At 37.9% G+C, this 26,208-nt stretch overlaps 1 long non-coding RNA gene across 1 annotated transcript; it reads left to right on the top strand.

Moving 5' to 3' along the window:
- The first annotated feature begins 157 nt into the window (after positions 1-157).
- Positions 158-25,617, top strand: LOC122234922. The gene is made up of 4 exons (XR_006212911.1): positions 158-240; positions 416-502; positions 24,176-24,323; positions 25,325-25,617. It is a non-coding gene; the product is annotated as an uncharacterized LOC122234922 (long non-coding RNA).
- The last annotated feature ends 591 nt before the right edge of the window (positions 25,618-26,208 follow it).

The raw sequence follows: 26,208 nt of genomic DNA, 5'->3' as shown, positions 1-26,208 counted from the left end.
GTATAGGGTACCTAACCAAAATAAATCACTTTCCTTTATAAAGCCCATCATATGATAGAACATTTTTGAAGCTATAACATAATTCTGGGACTGATTCTTTCATCTTGGGCAAATCATATTATATGCTTATTATTTACTTTCTAGGTTTTACAGGGACAACACACATTGGCATCAGGAGTGTTGGTTCCAGAAAACTGCTTGAGAATTAAATATGTGCTCTACTGTGTCAGTGTCACCTAGGTACGTTACATGAACTTTCCTGACTCTCATTTTTTCTAACTTTAAAAATGAGAGTAATAATAGTACTTGCTTCATGGATTTTTTTTTAACTGATGAGTGTATTGATGGCATATTTGGACATAGGCTTGAGTAGAAGTTATGATCAGATCAATACAAAAGTTTTCTTTATATTTAGGAGCTCTACTTAAGAGAAAAAGTGGAAGAAGAAGAGAAGAAGTGGATTACATTTTTAAAATTATCATCAACATAAATTGAGTCTCAGGTAAGTAAACGCCTTCACAGATGTGCATACTGAGTGTTCATTCAGCCAACCCAGAAAAAATATGAAGAAGGCTCCTATAGTACCATACTTCTACTTTCCAAATGTGGTTCATGGATATCTAGATCACGTCCACCTCTTCACTGCCATTTTAATCCTTGCTTAGTCTCATTTCCGTCCACATCTACTATGGACGGCTCTCAGAGGTCACCAGTGCCCTTTGAAAAACCAAGTCCCTTTTGACCTTGTACAGCACTTGACATAATTGTCCATTTCTCTGAAATGGTCTCTGATGTGGGCTTCCTTGATGCGGTACAATTGGCCTATAGACTTTTTCCTAAAGTTTGGCTATTCATATAACACTATATATATTTTTTCCATTTCTGCACTCTGCCTACACTGTGATTTAATCAATAATTTTCTTTACATGCTCACTTTCTATAAACTGACCTAGATCTATGTAATAATTATGAAAAAAACAATGCTGATACTACAGCAGAAAACTACCATCAATTGCCATAAACAGAGGATGGATATTAAGATAAACAGGATTTGAACAAAACAGATTCTTCAATTCTGGACACATTCTCTGCTAAAAACTTTGATCCTGAAATGCTCACTCTTTTTTTGTTACATAGGGATGCTAATGATTCTCAAAGAGGTGTTTCAACTCTTAGTGCCTAGTGGAAGGTTTCTCCTTAATGTGATCCTAAGGATGGAATAGTGTTCTCTCCCTATAGTTAAATATTACACAAAATCAAATCTGTGTACTCTTTAAAATATATTTTAACCACTAGTCGTCCTGACCTCACACTTCAGGAAACACAAGCATATAGAATGAAACATAAATCCCTTAGCCTGGTGTGTGGGCCAAAAGTAGATCTTAATTCTTTTCTTGAGCATTGCTGTTATCCTTCAGCATACACCCCATCCTGAAGTGAAATTGAACCACTCTACCTTCATACACATTTCTGGAACTTCCCATATCTTGCTTATACTTTTGCTCTACTTAGAATGCTACCTCAAATGTTCCATTCTCCACCTATTCTCAAATGCTGCTTAAAACCTTTCTTGATTTCCTAACTTGAAGTATTTGCTTTTTCTAAGTTTCAAGAACTTAGGTTTCCCTTGGGCTATCTCATCATTAAACTCATCACTCAATATTGTAATTATCGTCTGCATTTTTCTCTGGTAGGGCAGGCTGCATTCCTTAGAGACTTACTTATATTTACTCATCCCCAGCAACTAGCAGATGGAATAGTACATAGTAGGCACTTAGAAAATCTCCACAGAATTGCATAATTGGGTTGGGTTTAGGCAAACCTGGCTTATAGTAATTAACTTTCTGCAGTATGATAGAAAGGAAACTTACCTGGAAATTAGGAAAGCTGAATTTTCACTGTGAAACTGAGTGTCAGTGGACAATCAGTTTCCCTGACCATTCGTGATAATATCACATCTGTCTCTGTTTAGATAGAAGAACAAAAGTTTAGGCACTGGTACTTAAAAGGGCTGGAAAGAATGCCACTGAGGTAGGAAGGAAGGCTGTCTAGAGTTCCAAAGGTAAATCCTGCCCTAAGAGGTCATTGGTCATGATTTGTCCTGAGTACCCAAGGCTCTTTGTGGCCGATAACTCCTTTATAAGAATAAGGGAATTATACACTCTTTCTTAAGAGACAAAACACATGTACTCTGGACTGCATTTTTCATTCTTAAACTTCCTATTCCTCATCTATAATGCATGAGATGTTGTGTGGAAAATGTAATCAGTGTTGAGTGGTACCTAGCAAGTACTCAATAAGATATTAGTTTATAGGACTACACCAAAATAAAAATTTTTGCACAGCAAAGGAAACCATTAACAAAACAAAAAGGCAAACTAGTGAGAAGGAGATCATTGGCAAATGATATATCCGGTAAGGGTTAATATCCAAAATATATAAAGAACTTATAGGGGCGCCTGGGTGGCTCGGTCGGTTAAGTGTCCGACTTCGACTCAGGTCATGATCTCACAGCTCGTGAGTTCAAGCCCCGCGTCGGACTCTGTGCTGACAGCTCAGAGCCTGGAGCCTGTTTCAGATCCCATGTCTCCCTCTCTCTCACCCTCCCCCATTCATGCTCTTTCTCTGTCTCAAAAATAAATAAACGTTAAAAAAATTAAAAAAAAAAAGAACTTACACAACTCAGCACCAAAAAAATCAGTAATTCAATTTAAAAAAATGGGCTGAGGACCTAAAGAGACATATTTCCAAAGAAGGCATACAGATGCCCGACAGACACATGAAAAGTTGTTCAACATCACTGATAATCAGGGAAATGCAAGTCAAAACCACAAGGTATCACCTTACCCCTGTCAGAATGGCTAGAGTAAAAAAAAGGACAAGAAATATGAAGTGTTGATGGGCATGCGGAGAAAAAGAAACTCTTGTGCACTGTTAGTGAGAATGTACATTGATACAGCCATTGTGGAAAACAGTATGGGGGCGCCTGGGTGGCTCAGTCCCTTAAGCGTCTGACTCTTGATTTCCTCTTAGGTCATAATCTCACAGTTCAGGAGTTCAAGCCCCACATCGGGCTTTGCGCTGACTGTGAGGAGCCTGCTTGGGATTCTCTCTCCCTCTGCCCCTCCCCCTGCTCACGTGCATGGGCGCTCTCTCCCTCTCTCTCTCTCAAAATAAATAAATAAACTTAAAAAAAAAATAGTATGGAGCTTCCTCAAAAAAATGAAAAAGAAAAATACCACGTGATCTGGTGATTCCACTAGTGGGTATTTACCTAAAGGAAATGAAAACTTCAACTTGAAAAGATATGTGCATCCCCACGCTCACTGCAGCATTATTCACAATAGCCAAGGTATGAAAACAACCCAAGCGTCCATTGATAGATGAAAGGAGAAAGCTGTAGTGTGTATATACATATACACCACACATACGTATGTATATATGTATATACATTATGTATACTACAATCAATGGTATTGTAGTAACATTGTATGGTGATAGGTGGTTGCTGCACTTGAAGGAGTGTAGCATAACGTATAAACGTGTCAAGTCACTGCGTTGTACCTGTGAAACTAATGTAACATTGTGTGTCACCTATACCTCAGTAATGAAAAAAAAAAGAGTAAGATGGCTCAAAAAACTAGTTTATTACTCTCGAATATTAAACTGCGTCTGAAAAACATATGAACAATTCAGATCAAGTATAGGACATAGAACTCAAATTTTGCATACTTTCTTATAGCCGATGAAGATAATTTGGTAAAATTTGTTTTTGTCCCTGTTGTGATCTCTGCCTTCCCCTCTCACCCACTAAACTGAATCTCTTTTCATGGTTTCTGATATCAGTGAACAAATGACCCTCAAGCCCTTCTCACCTGTAATCAAAACATTACTTTCCTTCATAGATTTCCATGGAAACAAAGCTATAGGGAAAGGGGAAGGAGCGGCTGGGGGAGGGGTGGGACGGGGAGGGTGGCAGGACGACAGACTCACAGTGAAATTTCCTCTGGACCTTAGGCACGTGGCTCAGACATGGCTGCTTTACTTTCTTAATAATTTTAATCTCACCCATGACTATATTTGTGCTTCTCTTCTAAACAAAACTAAGTATTTAAGATCTTTCTGACCACTCAGTTTCATATACATATCGGTAGAATGAACAGACATAGGACTCCTTATTGACTGTGTTTGATTTAGCCACTCTTCTCCCCTTATAATTGTGCTTCGGCTGCTGATCTCTTTTCTTTCCATTCCTTCTCCACCCGACTCCTCACTTTGCCCAGAGCCATTTAGATTTATTAACAGTTCCTTGACTGTTTGTTCGATTTGATCTACAGTTCATGGTCTATGCTGAAATTTGATTCATGAGTCTTTTCTTCTTTATCCCCTCTGATTTCATTCCATGACACCTTGTCCCCACTTGTGATTTCTCTGCGATCTCCTGTCCCATTTCCTCCAATGGCTCCAATAAAATGTATGGCTTCTTCCATTTGCTCTAATCACTTTTAGGCAGTCATTATGCTTAAATATTTAGCCTCCATTGATTTTCACTTGCACATCACCGTTTAGTTAAGACTGTGATGTCAAATATCCTTTATAGCTTTTTCATTCCTCTCTTTTCCTTGTCATGCTTCTTTGCTCCTGCATAGAATTTCCTCACAAATTTCCCTGGAGTGACTTTCTGAGATCGGCCTCTATTTTTTTCTTCTTAGGCTGTAGGCTTTCCATTTCACTGCTTAATTTTTTTTTTTCTGCCTCTGCTATGTTAACTATTCTCTCATTTTCTCCCCCTCCTTTTGCTCACTAATGAGCACGGTTGCTGATTCTTAATACAATCTTCTGATTTAGGGAAGCTGATGAAATGGGGGACAAAGAGGTTTTCAACTGCAGCTACTCTCAAATTTCTGCTACACTGCGATAGGATTGAGCAGAAAGGAGAAAATGTTAGTTAAGTAATGTATGAAGGACCAATACGGTAAGTTATACACACAAGCTAGAAGAAAGCAAAATGTTAGTCTTATAAGCAGAACTCTGGCCATGAGATTGAGGAATTAAGGTGAGTGCAGGGGTGTCTGAATTTGGGAAGGTAATGTAGCAACGAGCTCTGATACTCAAGGTGTGGTTTGTAGAATGGTAGCCTTGACATCAGCTAGAGGCTTGTTAGAAATGTGGGAGTTGGGGCGCCTGGGTGGCTCAGTCGGTTAAGCATCCGACTTGGGCTCAGGTCACGATCTCACGGTCCATGAGTTCGAGCCCCGCATCGGGCTCTGTGCTGACAGCTCAGAGCCTGGAGCCTGCTTCGGATTCTGTGTCTCCCTCTCTCTCTGACCCTCCCCCGTTCATGCTCTGTCTCTCTCTGTCTCAAAAATAAATAAACATTAAAAAAAAAAAAAAAAGAAATGTGGGAACTTTGGTTCCATTTCAGATCTACACAATCAAATCTGCATTTCATTTATTTATTTATTATTTATTTATTTGTTTTTGAGAGAGAGAGAGAGCGCGCACGAGCATAAGTAGGGGAAGGGTAGAGAGAGAGAGAGGGAGACACAGAAAGTGAAACAGGATCTAGGCTCTGAGCTGTCAGCACAGAGCCCCACGAGGGGCTGAACCCCACCAACTGGGAGATTATGACCTGAGCCGGAGTCAGCCGCTTACTCAGCTGAGCTACCCAGGTGCCCCTCCAATCTGCATTTTTTTAACAGTTACGTGCACATTACAGTTTGAAAGCACAGGCATAAAGTAAAACATCCTTAAAATTCAGATCAATAAACTCCCTAGGCAAATTTTGAGTCAGTGACTTGACCTCTTTGGATTTCGGTTTACTCACTCGTGAGCTGTGAGTAATAATAACTAACTTTTAAAGCTGTTGTAAGGAATAGAAATAGTGTACGGTTTTTGTAGCAATAAATAGTAGCAATAAATAGTAACAGCTAAAGTTGTAGATTTCCATAGAACAGGGAGGGTATTTTAGTTTAGGGGACTTTAAGGAATGTAGTCTGACTACATTTTAAGTTTAAAGTCATTGAAGAAAGAAAATACCTACTTCTGAAAATATTCCCATTTTTTTTCTCTGGTATCTGAAACAAAACCCCCTATTTCTCACACCATATAGATGAAAGCTAAATTATTTTGTGAATGCTCAAGGTATTAACACATAAGCAAATGTTGAAGCGGTGTATACAAGCCAGACAAATGGATTAAATGTTCGCCTTTGGTATCATTTCTGGAACTTCTCTTTAGTAACAAAGAGTAATGACTGGACTTGGCTTTGAGTCTCAGTTCACTTACTAATTTTGTACGCTTGGCCAAGTCACAGAACTTTTGGGAGCTTCAATGTTCTCATCTGTAACACGTAGGAAAGAATAATTCACAAGGTTGATTTGAGAGTCAAACACCAATAAGGTGAGAGCGTCGTTATGGATTCAATCTCCTGTGCAGCCACCAATTCATTCCACAGACATTTACTAACTGCCCATTATGTTCTAGTGCATTGGAAAGGGCCCTGGACATCTAAGTGCGAAGCGGACATAGTCCTTCTCTCAAGGAGCTCACTCTCTTCAAAAGAAAATGTGTAAAATTAGCTCTGACCAATAATAATGAAAATCAGGCACCTTACTAGACACGCTATGCTCTTTGCTTGTTTCTCAGGGCGACTGAGGCTTAGGGAGGCTAAGTAGCTTCCCGAGGGTATGCAGTTAGTGCCAGATACAAAATACAATAAACCCTACTAGGATCTATGGAACAAGCATGGTGCAAAAGGTAGCTACTATGATCCTGGCAGAGGGCAGAATTCAGAACTAGATGGCTTTATTGGACACTCCTCAGCTCCCGGAGTCCGTGTTCTGTACCTTTTCCTGAGAAATGAATTCCTTCCAGTGTGTGCTGTTTCTCTTGTACGGATGCATTCCCTCCCCAGAGCTGGGACTGAGAAGTCACCTGCAGGATACAGAGTCTCACTCTCTTTCCGTCTTCATTGCAAGGAAAAAAAAAAAAAAGAAGAAAGAAAATTTTGGTGGTAAAATTTCATGCACCTTTTAACTCCCCAGCAACCACTTGGTCTCTGCTGTTTCTGTTTTGTGGATGCCTTTCTTTTATGCGTTATTTCCCCTTAAATTTTAAGGACATGTATCTTCATGAAAAGAACAAAAGAAGAAAAACAACTTGTAAATTATCACAAGAAAAACCCCTGCTAAAAACAATAAGTTTGCTGACAGATGGCAGAATCAGTTGAAAAGCGAGTACCATATTTACTAAGTCTAACCCATTTAGTAAGCCAAAAAAGTGTTATCTAATTCTATCCCCTGTGTCTGTGTGTGTTTTGGAATAAACAGATGCCTAATGAGGAATGCGTCTAGTGCAGTTTTGAAGGAACCTGGATAAACCCAGGTTCTGATTCAGGGTTTGATTTTGACAAATATAAAAGTGTACAAAGTCAAATCTATTGTAAATAAAGTTGTCAGAGCAAAAACAGCATTAAAATGCTGTCAAAGCAACATTATTTTTCAAAAACAACACACCCCAGAATTATTGTGCCACATAAATTTGCTTTTAGAAATCTCTCTATTCTTTTTACAGTTTTATAACAACTCGAAAGTACTTAAAAGGAGGACACAAGCCCTGTCATCATTAGGAAACCTGGATGTGTGCCTGGCCAGTGTAACAAGTTTGAATATGATGAAGCTTTTTATAAAAAACTATTTTACAGAAAATGGAAATAATCCATCGAGGCTTACATTTGTTTATATTGTATAGGACATGGCTGAGACTCGGAGGGCGTGCCTTCCCACCCTCACTTTCTTCCCCCAAAAGCCTAGTTTTCTAAAAGCAAGAAATGCTAATCTTATGACTATCTTATTTTGAATTATGAGTTTTGAGACTGTGTATTCAGATGAAGATGTTTCAGGATCCAGTCTAAACCATGAAGAATAAATAAAGTCTGGGATACTGTATACATAAAAAGAACTTAGAACAGACTCAAATTCTAAGTGAGCACATGTACCGTGGTTTCTAGAAAGTGGACTGATGGGTTCTTATTTAATGCCTCTGTGAGTTTCTTCAGGTGAAATGTTGAGATCAGTGATTTGTACAAGGTCAGCATGGTATAGATAATCCTCTGTAGGTAGCCAACACACATGGAGAAAAAGCCAAAGAATTTCTTTTCTTTTTGGCCTTTCTCTCTTTTAATAAAATTGTGGAAACATGATTAAATGATGAACCAATTAATATCACACAAAGTAAACTTTATGCTGGAGATAAAGAAAAATATGTCACAATGATCAAAAGGTCTATTCACTGAGAACATACAGGCCTGAATGTGTGTGTCTCACAACTTCAAGGTACAGGAAGCCAAAATGACAGAGTCAACAAGCCAAATAGAAAAAGCATCCAATCATAACTGATGATGTTAATGATCCTCTCTTGGTAATTGATAGAACAAGGAAAAACCAAAGCAGAAAAGATAGATAGATATGAACAATTATCGACGGGATCTATAGAAAATCAGATCTATAGATCTGATTTATAGAACCTTACACCTATTGATTGCAGAATATGCATTGGTTTCGCTTATACATGGAACATGTGACCTCACTGGGCTTTAATTTTCATTTTTGTGAGTAATGAACATAAACATACTTTATGATTACTGGCTATTTGACTCTTGGTATAGGTGCTATTGACGTCCTGAATAGACCTTCTTCACTAGGACAGTGCAACTATGTTTCAGCTGCTAATAACAGCTTACGGTTGCCTCTTAGAGGATTGCCATTGGCTTATGGGAGCCACCCCACCCAGTAGAAGCCACCTTGCTTGGCATTTCTAGAAGGATATGCCGCCCTACCAGCGGTGGCCCATAGCTGGTGACCAGCTGATGTGAGAGTCAGCTATCTTGTGTTTGAGCAGGACAAGCTGTGCAGTACAATTCATGTTCCAGAGCTCTTTATAAAATCAGGCTGAGGTTAGATTAAAAAAAAAGCACAGTGTTTGGCTTTTCCTCTTTCCCATGCCTGCCAGGGATGGGAGGATGGGAGCTGTGTGCGTGGAGGGAGGCAGTGAGGCAGTGGCCATTGCCAATACTTCCAGTTCAGTTCACCCAAGAGAAGTACAGAAACAGACTCAAGTCTTCTCACTTTGGTCTTTGTTTCTTTAAGACAGAAATTGCCGATAGTAAAAGGAGAGAATCTGTTGGCTGCTTCTTATCAAAATGATGACACACTGAATTATAAGAACAGGATAGCTTTTATTTCCTTGATTTGAGTCCTAAAAGCTTTTTAAATACAACATTACCAACAGGGGGGTTGAGTAACCTTCAAGTAGGTAGAGCTAATCCTGTAAAGCTAGTCAATAACACACATTTTCTAGGTGGTAGCTGGTGTTTTTCCCTTTCCTTCTAAAATACAAAGAGTTATAGTTCATGGAAAGGTCCCAGAGAAAATTCTTGACTCTTTTCTGGGTGGGTTCAACAAAGATTCAAGCACTGAGTTCCCTCTTTTTCTTTCCAGTAATTTGCTGAGCTGTGCTGTGCTGCTTGGCAAGCTACTTAACCTTTCTGAACCTGAATTTAGAAAACTCCAAAATACCTGACACATTTCTCCAGAGGCGCCAGTGGAATTGGCGAATGATTCAGCAAATGTGTTTTATGATTCCTGGAAAAGGAAGCTCATATCTTTTTATAAGTACTGCGTAATGTAAAATAAGTCTTATCACACACTTCGCCCATCTCTCCTAATGTATTAATTTAAATGAATATTCTAGTTTTTCCTTATTTATGTTTATTTTATTTATGCATTCCCTCTTTTTAGAAAGTCAACCTGTATCCTTCATTTGGTAGCAAAGTCGGGAAAAGCTAGTCATTGAGCATACCATACTAATTAGTTCTTTCTGATTTTTATTCTTCTGACTGAAAAACTAAAATATATTGGATTAAAAAAAACCTTCAAATGTACAAATGTATGACTTAGGTCAGTGGCCAGATTTGGCTTCACTGTGGTTGCCAACCTGTGATTTAGCTAGTGGAAGAATTCCATATTCACTCCACCCCAAATACAAACTCTCTCTCATCCATTATGTATTTGTGGTTTGGTTTATATGCTTCAGTAGATTTTTTCCTATACTTATTAATTAATAACCAGAATAACCTCATAGAGAAATTAGCTATATATAACATTCAGCTGTAGGATGATAATAATAGTATGAGAGGCAATTTTCTCCATCTGACCCCTCTAACTCACTATTGCCTCCAACCCCAAAACAATGGAGTCTTCCTATCTTTATTTCCAAAATTTAGAATTTTAGCTTTAGTTTTTGTCTTACATTTACCATCTCTTTAAAACTATTTTTTCAAAATTTTTATTTTCAACAACTTTCAATGTTTATTTATTTGGTTTTGAGAGAAAGAGAGAGAGCACAGCAGGGGAGGGGCAGAGAGAGGGGGGCAGACACAAATCCAAAGCAGACTCCAGGCTCTGAGCTGTCAGCCCAGAACCCAGGTGGGGCTTGAACCCACCAACCATGAGATCATGACCTGAGCAGAAGAAGGACGCTTAACTGACTGAGCCACCCAGGCACCTCTTCAAAAATTTTAAGCCCGAAGAAAAGTACAATGCATACCCGTATAACACTCACCTGAATTCACCAACTGTTAACTTTTTGCCACATTTGCTTTATCTCTTTCAAACACAATTACTTTGCTGAAATATTTGAAAGTAAGTTGCAGACCGGCAGACATTATGGCTCTTAACCTCTTTATACCTCAACATAAACCCCCCGAAGCAAGGACATTCTTTTACATAAACACAAAACCACCGTCACACTTCCAAACTAGCAGTGATAGAGTAATATTATTTAGTACACAACTATCTGCAAACATCTTTCCGCTGACCTTTCTCCACTCCCCAGCCTGAAATCAGAATCCAATTAAGGATCATATGTGGCATTTGTTTGTCATGTGTTTTTACTCTTTTTAATATAACACGGCCCCCTTGCCTTTTGTCTTTTATGACATACTATTTTTGAGGAATTAATTGATATGTCTAATGTCTTCAAATCTAGATAAGCAAAATAGCTTCCTCATTCCTAGATTCAAGTTAGATATTTGGGCAAGAATATTATAGAGGTGCTTTCTTGGACTTTACATTCTATCACCTCAGAGGCGTAAAGTCTGTCTGTCTCGTTGTTGATAATGTTAACTGGGATTATTAGGTTAAAGGCATATCTCCCAGCTCTCTTTTTGCAACCAAGAAGTACGCTGTAGTATACGACTTTGAAATTATGTGAATAGCCTGTCTCTCAATAATGTCCCAATCTTGGAGTGTGAGCAAAAGCACTATTTTCTAATTTTTAAATTCCTTCTAAGTTTATTACTTGTCATTCTTACATAAATAAAAGCTTTACCTTCTCTCTCATCCTTTTTCTTCAAGTATTATTATGGTCTCATGGATTTTTTTTTTCCTCAGTGTATTACAGCCTAACACATCATTATTCTTTTTTGATGCTCAAATTGTATGTAGTTTGGCCAGCCAAGCCCATCAAGCTGGCTTTTGTCTTTTAGACATGTCTCCATTATTGTTTGGACAGTTCAGGGCAGAATTTTCCAGGCTTACCTTGTATTTTCTCTTCCTATACTTAGCATCAATCTTCTCTCCAAGGAGTTTTGTTTTCTTCTAGAGATAGTATTTAGAAATCAAGATTTTGGTACTAGGTGTCCTCAATGCTACTGGGATGCCATTTCTTCTAGATTGTTTGAAGGACAGCTGGCATATATATCTTTAAAAACATCATGTGGTTCACATGGGTGCCACCAATTTAAATTTATCACCACAGAGTTCTTTATCTTCTCCCCACTCCATATTCACATCTTTTTTCCCTTAGTAAGAACCTTGATCCCAAAATACGACGTTCTATTTACGCATGTGTTCTATAGTAATGAAAAAAGCTTAGGTTATTACTTTAACAATAATACCAGCAGCAAACCCACTATGTAAAGTTTAAATTTCTTTGCAGTTATTTAGTGTTTAGACTATATCTGCTAAAATTTTACAGTGAAGGTGCTATGTTTACAAGTAATTTGATTATTTTTTCTGTGTGGTTAAACTACCAATTTGATTAAATTTTGGTTTTATTTCCACTTGTATTTAATCTTAGGATTAGAATTTTACAGCCTTTTTGACTTAATCATTTAATTTAAACATGTATGGCTCAAGTCTTATAACTATATTTAAAAATATAACAGAAACATCTTATTCCTATTTCATACCATCTACCATCTTCTTAACTACTTCTATTGTAATAATTATCATTGTTGTATGGTTTAAACTGTCTAGTTTTAGGGGGTGTTTCCTTGGTAAAAATTAGCAGCATCTACCCATTCGCAATACATATTTCTATTTCTTCATGTTTCTATGTGTGCTCATATTCATCTTTCTTTCTTCACTTAATAGTATGTCCTTGAAATCACTTCTTATCACTTCACAAGATCAGCTTTTAGTTTTGTATAGCTTATTCCATTGTGTGAGTTTTTCCAGTTTATTTAATCCATCTTCCATTAAGAATTTAGGGTATTTGCAATATTTTTCCATTATACATATTTGTGCAGTGAATAATCATGTGTATGTCTGAGTGTATGTGTTGCCTTGTATTTAAGAGGGATATTCTTATCTTCAAGACCTAGATTTCATTGTTTCCTAGGAGATAATAAAGCTCTCTTACGGGGGTGAAGGGAGAGGAAGGGCTCAGTGGGATTGGATAAGAAGTGAATGGTAAGGCCCTAAAAAGAAGGGTTGATCCCACAAAACTGAAGAAGGGAAAAGGTGTTAGAATAAGTAGTTGCTAGAGTCCTGTACCCAGTTCCACACAGTGCTTCAGAGATGGCAGAAATCATGTAGGATAGACTTGTTGAGGAAATGGAAAGGAGCTGGAAGGGCCCAGGTGTTGAGGGCCTACTGGATTTCCTGATGGCTGAGTAGACTTGGAAGAAGTGGATTCTATGTGCAACAAAGCCATCCTCACTTTCCAAAATGCCATCCAGGTTTGGGCAAGGTTCATTTCATTCGTGGTCATGATAGAAGCAAAAACAGGTTATTCCTAAAATTTCATGACTTTTAAGCATCCAGGACTCTTGTATAATCTTAGGAAAGAAGAGAAACACTCAAAAGCATTTTTGAGATTAAACTTTCTACCGGGCAGGAGAGACAGAAAAATAAAGATACAGGATGTTTCTTTCTGCCTCTGTTGTTGTGAAATAAATGCATTCCTATTCCCTAAATGATTTAGCGTGTGTGTGTGTGTGTGTGTGTGTGTTTACAGAAATGGTATTGTAAATATTTACTGAATGGTATAACATTTTCTTCTCTGACTCGTTTTTCTTATTTAACAAAGTAGAGTGGACATTCTCATTTTTTCAACACCTGTTTGATACTTCACTTTATGGATGTATGCTGTTTTGTTCTTGATAAGGTGCTATTGGGATAAATGAGTACTAAGATATTCAGAGAGTATTAGATATTTGAGAAGCAGAGTTTGCAACTGATTATCCTGCTCTAAAAAAGTTTTAGCTCTGAGAAAGTTTGCATTCATGTTTTTCATAAGGAAAATAATTATACAGTGTTCTTTGTATTTTTTCAACATTGACAGATGGTAAGTGAACAGCCTGGGAGGAGGAGAAATGACCCAACTTGCTTCTGCAGCATTAGAAAAGATATCAAAGCAAGAGGCAGACACTCCCAGTGCCAAAGACTTTGTTTTCTTTCTCACTCATCTTATTCGAACTGATCACAAATTGCTTTATTGCATTCCACTGTGTCAAAGTAATTCCTTTTTACTTTCACGTTGAAAAAAAATGTCTTAGCCTACAATAAAATGATTTCCTCAGATCACTTGAGGTTCAGAGTAATCGGTAATGAAAATTGTTCAGAAATCTGTCACAGTCATAACAACACTATATGTAAACACATGATATATCAATGTACTGTTCAATATGAAAAGGCAAAAGAAAATTTCCCAATGAGCATTGTCCTGCGGACTGCAGAAAACACATCAGCATAAGTCAGGACAATTTTTGATGTGATTCCCCCTGACCCACCCAAATGTGTACCAGGATTGTGATGCTTTACATAATGCCAGATTTAAGTTGCCGGTTGATTAAACAATAATATTGAGAACGTTCTGCATTGCCGATGGAAATTGTTTTGTCCATTTTTTCTTCTTGTTTAGCACGTTTGTGGAACCAGTTAACCTAACAGCCTCGAAGGTAGAAACTCTCCGGCACCCAATTTGCATATGTTCTTGACAAAAATAGGTTTTCTAAAGTGTAGAAAATGGCTTATAAATCATGCAGGGGTGGGCGCAGTGGAGATATACAAAGACAGCATATGGATGATAAATAAACTCATATACTTCACTTCTGTTTTCAAATATCTCAGATATCACAACGAGAAAGTAAACGTGGGCAATGACAATGATTAAAATGTGTTGTGTAATAGAGGGCACAAACTAAAGTCAGAACATTTGAGCTTCGGTTCTCATTTTGGCGTTAACTATGAGACTATGGGCAAGTCACTTTCAGCAATGTTATTTGACAAAAAGTATAGGTGCGTGGGAGTATTAGACTAGATGACTAAGTCCTAATGATTATTTTTGCTTCTTCTGGAAACAAGCTTAGCACAAAAGTAACGTGTGTTTAAAATAACGTAGCATGATTTAGCATTCCAAAATTTCTGCAATATTATGGAGTTGTTTTTTATTTATTGATGGCATGTTCTGGGTAACAGAATATATTTAATTCCATAGTAGAGGTGATTAAACCAATAATATTCATAAACTTTAATTTTTCCTCAAAGAACAGTATGTATACTATACATATATAACTATAATCCAGACTCTCTGAATATTTATTTTACTTACAAATATTTACTTAGTGCATACTAGAAATGGACTAATATGTAGTGAGTATTTACTATGATAGGAAGTTTGAAAGCAAGGATTCTGGAATCAGAAATGTCTGAGTTTTAATCCTGACTGCAATTTCTTAGCTGTGACTTTGGACAACTTTTACGACATTTGGGTGGCAGAGAGAAGTTTGTGAGGAAAGCCTCAATTTTCTGAAGGTGAAACATATCTACTTAAACACTTTCAGTGATCCCATTTCTGGTGCCACTGTGCTATAAAATATTTATGAATCTGGAGTATAATGAAAATTATTAAGTAAAATGTCATTTATAATAGTCAGAATGTATATTAAGCTTATCTTATAAATTATATACGACGATGGCAGAAAAGGGCATTAGCCAGTGTGATGAGTATACACTGTGGACTAAGATGGTCCTTAGAAAGAAAAGATGTTTGAAGTACTAAGTAAAAACCACTTTTCAAGGCAGGAAATCTTAAGCACTGAGTGAGGGATTTGGAGGCTCTGTTAATAGTTGACGGACAGACAGCCCATTCAACCCAAGATCCTATTGATACAAGAGTCCAACATATATTACACTCATTTTAGCAAATGGAAACCCTGAACAGCCACCTAAAGAGATAGCAGCTTCTAAGAGGCTCTGCTCCTGGAGATGTTACGGGAAGCATTCTGACTTCACAGTTCTGCCTAGGAATCCTGGATAGCTGCTCAGATTGTTTTCATTGAATGTGTGATCTATGAGGGTCCCTGTCCTTCAAGTCAAAGATCAGCAGAAAAGCCAGGCACCTCTTCCCTCCAGTTCTCTTTTTGTTTTCTCTGGATAAATAAAAATGGGACAAATAATCTTTTAAAACTAAACCTGTGATTTTTTTTTTAGCTCCTGGATAGTTTTGAGGTTAAAAAAAAAATAATAATCTCTTGAGTATAGCAAATTAAAATCCAACAAATGATTTAATTTTATGTTGATGTGTGAAGTGGATCTCCTGCATGGGGTTGTTGCATGAATTAAATGAAATAATAGATGAGCAACTAAGATATAACTTAGTTACCTTGAGACCAGTCTCTATTTTGTCATATGTTTAAGAGGAAAATAAATATGAATCCACACAAAATCTCTGAAAAATCATGAATATATTCTCTGAGAATCTCTTGAAAGCACTTTGGAGGAGTTTAGACAGAAAAAAAAAATCATCTTTCTTTTTCTTCCCAATGTCAAAAACCCCATAGGGCAGCTGCCCTAATCTTTCATAATTCTCCTTAAACACCCTTCTTTAAACTACTCTTTCTTTCCTTCACCTTGGTTCTTTTCTCTTTTTCCCCACACCTGCTGTGGTCCACTTATTATATAAAGCAATCTGATCTTGGTCTCCTCCAACTGAGCTCCAATTGACTAGTCTTTTCCAAGTGATCTCCTCCAATAATGTAATAATAACATATATAATCGTATATAACATATATATAGGCTAATGACCACCAAATGACCATATTCAACAAGCATCTACAGCATCTGGTAATCACTACAGACTCATATCCAACTACCAACTTAGGTGGTCTCTCCAAATAACATGCCAAAAATGTAACCCTTGATTCCTGTCATCCCAAATGTTTTTTCTCCTCCATTTTCCCCTGTATCAACAAATTGCATCATCATCCATCCACTTTCTTGAAGGGAAAAGTTGACTTTTCCTTTCTCTTAACCCATACATTGAGTCTCTCAGCAAAGTCTTTCATTTTTAACTCAAAACATGTCACAAATGTACTCACTTCCAACATCCTAATCCAGACATAATCACCTCTCAAATGGTCTACTGTAACAAACCACAAACTGAACTCATGATTATTGGCACTCGACCGTGGCCTTTTAAAACAGAAGTCAGAGATTTTTTTTTTTTAAATTTACATCATGAAGTTCTTCTGCCTGAAACTCTCCAATGGTTTCCATTGCAATTTGGAGCAAACCCCAAATTCCTGCAGCCCATAAAGCCTTACAACACCTGGTTCCTACCTCCTACCCTTCCAACCTCATTGCATAGCAATCCTCCACCTGTCACTACCCCTCAGACATTTTAGCTTTCCTTTTGTTCTGGACTCTTCTTACTAGGTCCAAATGACCGTCTTCTTCTTTCATCCAGGGTTAAGCTCAAATAGCACTTCCAATAAGAGCTCTCTCTTACCACATTATCTGCAGTACCTTCCTTCAAGTCAGATTACCCTGATTTATTAACATTAGTCATAAATCTCAGGAATTCAAATATATTCAAATATATATATATATATGTATACATATATACATGACTATATATATATATATATATATATCTTCGTTTAGTCTTGCATATGTCTTATTTGAGGGTAAATGCCAGGAGGACAGGGACCGTATTTTTCATATCTATAGCTATAATTCCACAGCCGAGAACACTTTGTGGCAAAATTGACATTTAATAGTTGATAGTTGAGTGATTGACTGGATGAAAGACTTTAGTTTTTCTTTCTTTTTTTTTTTTTTTTTTTTTTTAAGTAGACTTCATGCCCAGTGTGAAGCCCAACACAGGGCTTGAACTCGTGACCCTGAGTCAAGACCTGAGCTGAGATCAAAACGCAGATGCTTAAACAACTGAGCCGCCCAGGTACCCCTAATTTTTTTTTTATTATTGTCACTCACTTCCACAGTGAATTGTTACAGGGCCTCTAAGGATACCCAGGGTTTCCTCTAGAAAACCTTTCTTCCCTATCTCCTGCTGCAATGAGAGAGATATTTGGATACGTTTAGGCACAATGTGGTCTCAACTGCATTGTGTTTATCAAAGTTTCTTCTATAGCATCTTGAAGCCAAGGAATTATAAAATGTTTTGGGGAGCAAATCCAGAAGCTTCAGTCTTAATATTCCCAGCATTCTTCATGGTCTATGTCTACAATGAGAGAAGGAAGATGGGTGCCCCCTGAATTATTTCCCTTATGTGTGCACCGTTTGCCAGAAGTGAACTAATCATTGAGCGTCACCAACCCCCAAGCACCCGAACATTCTGAATTTGTTAGTGAATTGCATAATGCATCCTGGGACCTCTAAAGCACCAAATAATCAATGCCTGTATTTGTACGGGAATTCTATTTGGGACCAAATCTGGGACAATGAAAGCAAAAAAAGCTATCAAGTCATTCTCTTTCTCTCGCATTACCTTCTTCATATTACTGCCATCCTTTCCCCAACTCCTGCAACAGCCTCTTAACCTGGACTCCCTGTATCCCTTCTTGCCCACATCAACTTCTTGTACACCTTATGCAATGATCTTTTCAGGCCTGAAATGTAATCACGTCTCTTACTTGCTTAAACATTTTAATTATTTCCCCATTGTTAGGAGTTAAGATAAAGACCAAAATCCCTAATAAGGCCTTTGAGCAGGATGATCGTGTCCCTTCCTTGGCACACTGGACTGCATTTAGGATTGAAAGGGTATGTTATTATTAATTACACTGGACAGCAGGCGTCAGAGGGACTGTCTTAGACTCACGGGAGCATATGTCATTCTACTCTAAGCCTCTGCATTTGTTTGTGCCCGCCTCTCCCTCCAGCTTCATGTCTCATCTTACTTGCTCTTGCTCTTTACCCTTAGCCACCCTCACCTTGTCCAAATTTAAAATACTGTGCCATTTCAGCTGCAAAAACACTTTTCTCTCTGCTTGGATTATTCTTGCATCTTCAGCCGTGCCCTTCTCTTTGCATAGTTAATTACTTTTCTCAAGTGAAACCCTACTCTAATATCATGTGTCAGCTAATGATCGTTGCCTCAGCAAACCTCACCCTGCCTGCTTCATTTATCTCCTTCCTCCATTCCGCACTCACGGTGCCAGACACCTCACTGAAAATGTACTTACGCTCCTCTAAAGTTTACATTTACTGATGCGGTTGTTTTATCAAGTTTGCCCCCCTACCCCCACCCCACCAGACTATAGGAGCAACAGAAGGCATGGCGTTATTGTATTGCTGCATCTAGAAAAGTGCCTGAATCTCTGTATGCAGAAAATGCCTGACACATCATGATGCCTGCTTAATTATGAGTTGAGTAAATGAATTAATACTGTCCTTACATTCACAGAATTTACACAGGGGATCGAAGGTATATCTCTATAGTACGTCAATAGGAATGATCATTACATGTTGTGATTTTTTTAGAGTATATTTTTCTTTCCCTTCTAAAAAATGCTGAAGAAATCTCAGGTGCTTACCTGTATCTCTGATGAAACCACTTAAATTTCTCCTTCTCTTAGAAGCAAAAATGGAGGAGAATGAATGTCTTGGTCGTATAAGATGAGGTGACCAGCATGGGAATTAAAGACTCATGGTTCAATGCCTGTATTCCACGTTCACAAAATGAATAGTCTATAGTGTATCCAATATTTTAATTTCAGACACATTCACAATCAATACTGATCATCACAGTCTAGTCAATTGTTCAGTGATCCGTGTCGATCGCGGTGACAGCTGAAATTCATTGATTGGGTATGTCCAACACCGGCAGAGTTGCCGCTGGGAAAAGTATTCTCCGGGAAGCAAGGCCGGGCCTCCACCAACCTGTAAGGTAACCGACAGTTGTCACACAAGCGCCGGCTGTTCTTGTACCCTCAGACAATTCCTCCAGTTCAAGTGCCAAATTCTCTAGATGCCCCCCTCCCCAACACTTACTAAAACTTACTCTCTGAAAATTATCAGTTATATATATTTGTAGGGAGAATTTTAACTTCAGTTACAGAAACTTCAGAATTTTAAGCATCATTTCTTAATATGTTAAAGGAATATTATGGGATTTGACATGGGACTTAGGGGCCATCCTAAGCACCTTAAAAATAAAACCTATTGAGGGCTGTGATAAAGAATTAGTCTCACTCTCCAGGAAAGGTTACTCTACATTAGTAATTTCACAGTCAAATTTAGAATACCGCTTCCATTCCTTCTTAAGATTTCAAGAATCTCTTAGTTTAAAGTTTTGTTTTCTCTGTAAGGAAGAATGGGTAAGTGTAATGTGAAACTTAGCATCAAATAGCAGCCAACTAATAGTTTTCAGCGCAAGATCTTACAAAAGAGAATTTCAAGAAAATCTTCAATTGACACAGAAACAGCTCGTTAATAGTTTAATGATTATAATGCCTAAACTGTTCCCTCTTGGAATTGGTTACACTCAAACTATGTGGAGTCAATCTTAGTATAAGAGTATAAGAGAGAGAGAGAAGGAGGGAGAGAAAGAGAGAGAGAGAGAGAGAGAGAATGAGAGACCAGATAAACATTTTATCACCCCCTTCCTTCATCTTACAGTGTGCATATGCACACACACACTAACACACACTGCCGGGTCTATCGCATTAACTTTAAGTCTTGTCCTCCCTTGTAACTCAGAGGAAAAGATAATTAGCTAGGTAGAGATTGATAGGAAAGAAAACATGAAGGTTCTATCATACTTTGTCATAGCAAATAGCAGCTATCAAAAATGTCTGGAAACAGGGAAGTTTTATTGAGAAAATATAATTTGTATCTTTTAGACTTTTGAGATCCCTATCAAAGCCCTACAGAGAGTCTTTAATTTTATGGTCAGTATGTTTTCTCATGTTAAGTATGGAAAGAACATAATATATATAGCATGAAGACCCTGCAATATTAGGATATTGGTTATGAAGAAAAGGAAAAGGAACATAATATGCTCCATCTTATGAAATACAATGAGAGTTCAAAAACAAAATCAATAAAACATTGCAATGAAATGAGAAGGACATGGAAGAGGCAAGAAAGCAAATTGAAAGCCGACTTATGAAATGAAAGAGAAAAGCAAAGACATGAAAGAAAGAGAGAAAGAGAAAGAAAGAAAGAAAGGAAAAAGAAAGAAAGAAAGAAAGAAAGAAAGACAAATTGATTCATTTTACAAAAAAATTCAATTTACTAGCTAACTTTTAGGATCATGACAGTGACTACAAAGGAAAAAGGCATAGGGAACAAAGAAATAACAGTAGATTCGAAAGATATGATGAGAAAAGAGACTTCAGTATAACCTATCATTGATAACCTCAGAATAAATAGCCTAGCAGAACATAAGAATTATACAAAGTTAGAATGAAAGACAATTCCCTGAGATGAAGAGATGTATTGAATCTACACAGTGAGAACTCCTCTGCATCTCAGGAGCTCTGAAAAATCACACAGAACTACATCCTGGTTAATTAAAATGAATGACAAATATAGGGAAATAATGTTGTAAATATCCATAAAAAATCATGAACTAAGTCGGGGGGTGGGTGGGGACATCAGACTGATTTTGAATTTCCCCACAACAGTCAGTGTTAGACTGTGAGGGAGCAATGTTTAAACAGTTTGAGGAAAAATAAAGTATGACCAAAGAATACTAGCCAAGACATAATCTAAGTATAAAGGCAATAGGTAGAGATTCTGTAATGAACATGGCCTCAGCAAAAGAGAAACAGCGATCTCCTCTTGAAAAAAAAATAGGAAGAAACCTACATATATTTAAATCACACAAAAGAAAAAAATTTTAAAAAGAATCCATAAATGTCAAAACTGGCTAAAGAACTGTAACTTTAGGGGCACCTGGGTGGCTCATTCGGTTAAGCATCTGACTTAGGGTCAGATCATGGTCCCACAGTTTGTGGGTTCAAGCCCTTGCGTCGGGCTCTGTGCTGACAACTCAGAGCCTGGAGCCTGCTTCAGATTCTGTGTCTCCCTCTCTCTCTGCCTCTCTCCTGCTCATGCTCTGTCTCTCTCTCCCAAAAAGTAAACATTAAAAAAAAAAGAGCTGTAACTTCATAATTATTAGAGACTAAAGTATAAATTATTAAAATAATTCCTAATAATTATCTATAACAATATATAATTTATAATTATTAAAGTTATTAAAAGTGTAAAATTATTAGTATCAAAATAATACTCCAACTATCCCAAATCAGGAAGTGGTGAAGGGGGGAGAAAGTCTAAGACTGTTAGCTTCACATATGTCATAGGAAGCAGCTAAAATGTGATGTGCAAGTAAAAAGAATTATCCTCATAGCTTGATGATTTTCATAATCTTCTTTTTTGAAAGCATATAAGGACTTCTGAAAAGTAGTTTTCCTTGTGATTAACATTTTTATTTAAATTTAAGCATTACTTTAATAGTCACTTTAGCTTCACTTTTTCAATTTAATCATGTAAAATTAATTTTAATAATTTTTTTAAATTTGAGAGACAGAGCACATGTGCAAGTAGGGGAGGGACAGAGCGACAGAGAGAGAATCTTAAGCAGGCTCCACGCTCAGTGTGGACAACGTGGGGGTCCATCTCGTGACCCTGGAATCACGACCTGAGCTGAAATCAAGAGTCGGATGCTCAACAGACTGAGCCACCCAGACTCCCCTAATTTTAATAATTAACAAAAAAATTTTAATGTTTATTTTTGAAAGAGAGAGAGAAAGAGGGAGAAGGAAAGAGAGAGAGAAAGAGAGAGAGCATGAATAGTGGAGGGGCAGAGAGAGGGAGACCCAGAGTCTGAGGCAGGCTCCAGACTCTGAGCTGTCGGCACAGAGCCCGACGCGGGGCTGGGACTCACAAACTGTGAGATCATGACCTGAGCTGAAGTCAGACACTTAACTGACTGAGCCACCCAGGTGCCCCAGGCATCCCTAATTTTAATAATTTTTTAATTTAAAAGTAGCATATATAATTTCATTGCATGTAACAAAAATATTTTTTTCTAATTTTCCATTCTTCCTTTGGTCCATATGATCATCCAATGTTAACAATCATTATTTCGGGGTAGTGATATTGTTTTGTGTAATTGTCTACAATTCGTGGTTAACAAATTTGTGATTTAGAGTACTGATTTGAATTATTAATAGTAAACATGTATTTTTTTTTAATTGCAATCAAGTTATTAATCTAGAATAATAAAAAAATCAAGTAAAATGTCTCAGTAATTTATTAGTTGGTCTACTTTCATTTTTAGGAGATCAGAGTATATTTTTCTACTTCTCTTATTTCTTCATTTTTTTTTTTACTCCTGGCATAATGTTCATGGATAGAGAAGTCTGTTGAAATTTTTCTCTGCCAAAGATAAGTCTAATAATTGGTAATTCTTACATTCACACTGTTTCTCATATTTATATGGAGTTCATTCTCTCATAATTCTTATTTTCATTTCTTTTTTGTTGCTCTATGGGTACAAAATTGGGCCATCCATGGGCTGAGAACCAGGAGCAACAGTATCCGCATGGACAGGAGTCAACTGCCCACCTTGGACAGCTCTAAGACTTCTCTCTAGTCTGCACCCAACATTGTAAATAACACACATATTCATCAACAGTGTATTGAATAAAACAATTATGGTCTACTTGTACAATGGGTCTTATACATCACGTAGAATAAGCTATTATTAGTTGCTATAGCACAAATAAATCTTTCAAACAAAATATTGAAATAAAGAAGCCAGTCACTACATGTATATATGTATGTGTGTGTGTGTGTGTGTGTGTGTGTGTGTGTATACAAAATGTGATTCTGGGGCACCTGGGTGGCTCAGTCGGTTAAGCAGCCGACTTCGGCTCAGGTCATGATCTTGCGGTCAGTGAGTTCAAGCCCTGCGTCGGGCTCTGTGCTGACAGCTCAGAGCCTGGAGCCTGCTTCCGATTCTGTGTCTCCCTCTCTCTGACCCTCCCCCGTTCATGCTCTGTCTCTCTCTGTCTCAAAAATAAATAAACGTTAAAAAAAAACCAAAAAAAATTTTGATTCCATTTTTATGAAGTTCAAAAATGGGCAAAACTAATTTATAGTTTTGGGAGTTAGGTAAGTGGTCACACTTTAAGAGAATTAGTGACTGGAGATGAGGGGGGCTACTAGAGGCCAGTAATACTTTGTTTCTCTGTGACAAAGGTTATATGTTACGTAGGTGTGGTTACACAGGTGTGTATTCACTTTGTGAAAAACTCATTGAACTAAATACCCATGATTTGGTTGCTTTTCTGTATGTATGTTATACTGGAGTAAAAAGTTTGCTAAAAAATGTTTTTGTTCCAAAATTATATATTGCATAGCCCATCATTTCCCCATTTACTATGTATTGCCAACTCGAGAGAGGGAGAGTCAACCAGCATGGCTGGCTGCAAATAACAACTGAGGAACGGCTAGCTGGGGAGCCACCTCTGAGCGGAACCAGGCTCATCCTGACTAGTGGCTCCTGCCACCCTATCACACCAGTAGCATCAGGAGCACAGGTTCATGTCTGATCTTTTCATGAATTGCAGGTGCTCTTTTTCTCCTTCTGCTTCCTGACACGTGATGACTACATCTGCAAGCGTTGGAGTCGGACATCCTAAGCCTGAGCCCAGACTTTGCCACTTGCCAGCGTGTTGGAGCTAGATTAACCTTCTTTAACCCTCAGCTCTCTCATCGGTAATTTGAGAAATAGTTTCTTAATGAAATAATTATTGTGAGAATGAATTAGATAATGTGCATCAAGCACTTAGCACTGTGCCTATGCACAGTAAACTCTGATAAAGATTAGAGATGATGATGATGATGATGGTGATGAATCTTCCACTTCCCTTGATGTCTTCTTACATTCTCTTTCTCCCTGGACTGGAACATCATCTATCTAGATTCTCCTCTATCCACTTTCCTTGTTTTCACACTCCTTCCACCATGCTATAGACCAAAGTAGATGGTGGCAGAGTGCCTAGATACTTTTATGATCTCCAAGAGTGTTCTCAAAAGCTATCACGCACATTGAATAGAGGCAATAGCTTGATCCAAAATGAGACCGTCTTGTGTTCTCACACAATTGCGCTAAGCCTTAAAACTTCCATAGTACCTAGCACAGCATTCTGTAATTAGACCAGGTGTTTAATAAAATGTTTTTGACAAAGATGGAGAGAAGAGTCCACCCACTTCACATGTGTGCCTGGGGGTGGGGGGGCTGGGATACAATGTGTTTACAAATGTTCCCCCACAGGTGCCCACAGAGACGGCTCACTGGTGGTGTGGTGCGTGTTATTTATCACCTGTGTTGTTTACTCTTTAGTCTTTAGTTTGCGAACCTCCTTTAGTTATGAAGCTTCGTGATTAAATAGAACGACCTTTTTTCGTGTGTGCGTGGTGGGGATACCCATTAAAAAGCTGCTTTCTCTTTGTAAGTGATGTTTATCTGTTAATTGAATATAACCAATTTATTGAGTCATTTTACATAGAATCTCACCTATCAATGCGTAGACTAACATGTCATTAAGTCATTCAAAGATTCAAAAAATTATATAAATTTCCTGGTACGAAGTAGTTGCTCAGAAATGGTGGATTTCTGTCAGGGCAGATTAGAGTGTTTACCTGGAGGTGCGTACTGTGTGCTGAGAAAAGAAAGGAAGGAACGCTGAGAATATTCTATCTTCTTTCTCTTTCAGAGCTGGAGAATGGCCTCAGGTTGGAGGTGGAAAAGACTGGAATGTGGTTTTATGCCAGGCTGTGAGCTATACAAGCCACTTCACCAGGAAACCATTTCCAAGCCACATACCGCTAGTAATTAATGCTGTAGTCGTGACACTTCCGTAAGTGGGTTACAGATTGTTGCTGTGGTGTGTACAAAGCTTATTGGATAAATGTCTTTAGGAAAGGGGAAGGCATTAGTCTCTTGGTGATCAATAGGGTAATAAATTGTGTGTTGTTTCTGTACCTGGATTTAATGTTTACCTTTCAAATAAACGCTAGCTTGCTCATTGCTTCTCTGGTTTTCAAGGCTCATAGTCTCTTGAAACACTTACAGTCACTGTCTCCACAGTCAGCAAATCCCTCGCTTCTCTTCTGGGTAGACAGTCACACAAGTGAACAGGACAGAAGATTAAAGCAACTAAAAGCGAAAACAGATGATGTAGGGGGTAAGTACAGAGCAGAGCTTTGATAATCTACTCATCAGGCAGCACGTGAATCCCAAATAGAACCAGATTTTCAAATAGGAGCGCCTTCTTCCCCCCATCAAAAACACACTGCGTGCTTCCCTCTAATGTGCTAAGGCCTTTGTGACATTCTTTTGGAGACATTTTTCTCTTTATCACACTGTCAATAATTTATGAAATGTTTCTGACTAACCAGTACTTACGAGTGAATACAAATAATGTTTCGAGTTAATAGCAACTTAACTACTTTCTATTCTATTCAGGTTTCCCCAATTCAAATATGATCAGGACTTAAGATTCTGCAAGAGCCATAGCAACAGGATGAAAGGAAAGGGGGAGAGCGTTGCTGGTGTAGTTTCTCTTCCTGTTTCCTTCTTTTATCTGAGTTGCTTTTA

Source organism: Panthera tigris, chromosome F2 (genome assembly GCF_018350195.1).
Source record: "Panthera tigris isolate Pti1 chromosome F2, P.tigris_Pti1_mat1.1, whole genome shotgun sequence".
Classification (NCBI taxonomy): Eukaryota; Metazoa; Chordata; class Mammalia; order Carnivora; family Felidae; genus Panthera; species Panthera tigris.
Note: the sequence above shows the minus strand (reverse complement) of the source record. Positions and strands in the feature narration are given on the sequence as shown.